The sequence below is a fragment of the Trichosurus vulpecula genome, chromosome 1 (genome assembly GCF_011100635.1).
Source record: "Trichosurus vulpecula isolate mTriVul1 chromosome 1, mTriVul1.pri, whole genome shotgun sequence".
NCBI classification, from domain to species: Eukaryota; Metazoa; Chordata; class Mammalia; order Diprotodontia; family Phalangeridae; genus Trichosurus; species Trichosurus vulpecula.
Window position 1 is genome coordinate 409,253,082 of NC_050573.1, and position 4,064 is coordinate 409,257,145.

A 4,064-nucleotide genomic window follows, 5' to 3' on the forward strand; every position below is an offset into this window, starting at 1 on the left:
TTAGAACATTTTTCATATAACTATAGATAGTTTTAATTTCTTCATCTGAAAACTGCTTATTCGTATCCTTTGACCATTTATCAATTGGGGAATGGCTTGTATTCTTATAAACCTGACAATTCTCTATATATTTTAGAAACAAAGCCTTTATCAGAGACACTGGCTGTAAAAATTGTTTCCCAGCTTTCTGCTTCCCTTCTAATCTTGGTTGCATTGGCTTTGTTTGTGCAAAAACTTTTTAATTTAATGTAATCAAAATTATCCATTTTGCATTTCATAATCTCTAGCTCTTGTTTGGTCATAAATTCTTCCCTTCTCCATAGATCTGACAGGTAAACTATTCCTTGCTCTCCTAATTTGCTTATATTACCACACTTTGTGTCTAAATCACATACCCATTTTGACCTTATCTTGGTATACTGTGTAAGATGTTGGTCTATGCCTAGTTTCTGGCAGACTGTCTTCTAGTTTTCCAACAGGTTTTGTCAAATAGTGAGTTCTTATCCCAGAAGCTGGTGTCTTTCGGTTTATCAAACAGTAGATAACTATAGTCATTGACTACTATGTCTTGTGTACCTAATCTATTTCACTGATCCACTACTCTATGTCTTAGCCAGTACCAAATAGTTTTGATGATTGCTGCTTTATAATACAATTTAAGATCTGCCACTTTCCCTTGCATTTCTTTTCCTCAATTCCCATGATATTCTGGACCTTCTCCTGCTGGCCTTCTAAGTTGTCTTTAGAATCTGTGGGCTGAGAGGTCAGGAAAACACCACTGCTGCCACTGATTCAGTCATCTTGAGGCCTGCTTCTGGTTTGCAGGGGGCCTGGTCTTCACTGGTTTGGACTGTGCTGTACTGTGCTTCCCTCTCACCCTGGTGCAACAGACCTTTCCTGCCAACCATTTAAGTTGTCTTGAGCTGGAATATTGTTTCACTGCATCATTTTGTGGGTTCTACTGCTCTAGAATTTGTTGAGAGTCATTATTTAAAGATATTTTGAGGGGTTGGAGAACTCAGGTAAATTCTTGCTTTTACTCTGCCATCTTGGCTCTGCCCTCCCTCCATTTAATTCTTAAAGAAGGTGCTTAATTGTAATATATCTCCTTTCTTACTCCTCTTCCATTTTGTTGTTGTACAGTTGTTTTAGTTGTGTCTGACCCTTTGTGACCCCATTTGGGGTATTCTTGTCAAGGATACTGGAGTGGTTTGCCATTTCCTTCTCCAGCTCATTTTACAGATAAGGAAACTGAAGCCAACAAGGTTAAGTCCAACATCTAGCAAGTGTCTGAGGCCAGATTTCGACTTAAGAAGATGAGTCTTCCTGACTCCAGGCCTGGCACTCTATCCGCTGTGCCAACACGCCTCTTGGTGGACCAGATCTTTACTCATTCTAATTGCTACCCCCAGGGACTCTATATATGATGTTCACCTTCACTTTATAGGTTATAGGGTTTTTGTTGTTTGTTTGTTTGTTTTTTAGAGCTGGCACATGAAGCCATTTTTTTCCTTCTGGCTTTCCTCTTCCCCACCTCTACTTTCCTAGGCAGTGCAATAAACTTTGAAATTCTCTAGTAGAGAGTATGACCTACTAGAAGAGATACCACAAAGAAGGCGTAAGTGTAGGTCTTTACAGCATCACCTAAGCTTTGAATGCTGGAACAAACTCAAGACGAATCAAAAGAATAAAAGGAAACCAAGTCCAGAAACTCTATATCAGGTCACTCTGAACTTACAAGGCTAGTCTCCAGCAGAAAAATGAAGGTAACATTAAAAGATAATAGAAGGGCAGGGCAGGTGAAATAACCCATGTTGGTTCCAGATGACTGATGTGGAAACCCACTTACTCTCTGATGAGAGATGGAGGATTATAGGTGAATAACCTTACACCCTCTGTCAAATTGATTGCTCTATCATAGGGGTTTGCTTAACTGTCTTATTTTGGTTTTCTTTAGAAGGGAGAAGTTAGGAAGCAATTGTTGTGTGAAAAATAAACAAATTGTATCAACATTTAATTCTTTTAATAGAATATGCAGGATCTCATAAAGGAAGCCAGAGAAAAGGAATAATATTCAAAGTTAAAAACCAGCAAATACAAATTTTGGTCTTAAATTTGACTCCAATTGCATCAAAAAGTTTATCCCAAATGTTTTAAACTGTAAGTGACAGTGTAGGAAAATTGCAATAAGTTGTTAAAACGTTAATGAAGTATATTTGCCTCACAATAAAAATGAGTTTTGTAAAAATACCTGATAAATTTACTTTGCAACACAGTCTGTTAAAATGATAGGTCGTAGGAGATTTTGCAAAGAGGAGACTCACCTCTGAGTAATATCTGATTACCTCTAGTACCCAGAATGGAATACTGCCTCAACACTCACATGCAGATCTTAGTAAATAGACCTCATGCAATGGTATCTAACTTTTTTATTTTATGAATATGCCATGCAAGAAATATATGTGTTTCATATGTTGACAAGCATTAGAGAAAAACAAAACAGTCTATAGCCTCAAGAAGCTTACAGTCTATTGAAAGGCAACAACATATACACAGATAAGTAAATACCAAAAGTGGGAGAAGATGATAACCATTGGTCATAGGAAGGAAGATGAGGGGGCACCTTGACCTGAGTTTGGAAGGAGATAAGGAAAGACAAGTCATAAAGAGGGAGTACATTATGGTTATGGGGTAATGCCAAGGAGAATATTGATCTTGTCAAACAGGTAGGAGGCTAACTTGGTTAGAACATAAAATATATGGGAAGAAGTAATATAAAATAATCTGGAAAGGTAGGTTGGAGACAGATTGTGGTGAGTCTTAATAATGAGTGAGTCTTAAATAATGAAAAGTTTTATATTTTACCTGAGAGATGATAAAAATTCACCTTAGGGTTTTGCGGGTAGGTGAGTAACATGGCCAGAACTGTACCTTAAGACAATAATTTTGATAGCATGTTTTGCTGAATAGATCAGCGAGGCGAAGAAACTGGAAGCAGAAAAACCAATGTGATAAAATTTGATGACTACTGGGCTGTTAGTAATAAAGAGGAAAGGATCACTTCAGGATAGCAGTCCTTCTGCCTTGGCTCTATTTTCATGCTATGTGATGCTATGCTATGCTATGATAGGTCTGAGTAGAGGCAGTATGGCAAAAACGTTGCAAGGCAGCACCAGACAGCAAGACAGAAAGCACCTGGGTTTGAATGTTACTTTTGAGCTCCTGTAACTGTGGGCTAGGCAACTCAAGTTTCTTAATTTCAGCTTAAAAGATAATCGTATTTACACCAACTTTATTTATTGTGAAGGAGACACATTGTAAACCTTATAGACTAATATAGTACTTTCCCACATGGTCAGTTAAAAAGAAACAAAGATAGGTTATAGAAAGTTTGCAAATGGGAGACTTACCTATGAAGACTATCTAATTCACTGGAATACCTAGAACGAAATTCAGTCCTCAATACTCACGTACAAATCTTAGCGAAATCAGGATTGGGTCTGCTCAATCTCTCTACAAGTTTCACTGCCAATATTTGTACAAATTATGTGTTTTTTAAGGTTTTTTAAAGTTTTCCAAACAATTATTATTAAAACTAAAAATGCAATTATCAGCTCTAGCAGAAATAAACTTGAATTCTGGGCTCCTGAGCAAAAAATTCCAGAGATTCCCTTTATGCTACAATCAAAACAGGGTCTCTCCTACTCTCTCCACATCGTTTGCTTTGGTACTTTTCATTATAATGCAAGGGCTGCTCTCAGAGTATTTTTGCCAATGATTGGCTCTAGGTCCCTACAGGTGTCCTGATTTCATGCCCAAATCAGCCCTGCAGCAACTTCAACCGGTGGTACTGCACTGAATAAAGGGATCACTGGTTCCTGCCCTCTATCGCTCACAAAATCAGATTGTTCTAACACCTAATCCTCTGTTGACAAGAAAGAAATGGGCGTAAAGTGTGGGAACAAATTAATGACATGCAGGGGAACCAGGTTAAGGATTAAAACCTTTGAATCTGGCTTTGGGGAAAGAGTGAAATCACAGGAGAGAGTAGGTCTGGATTTTTT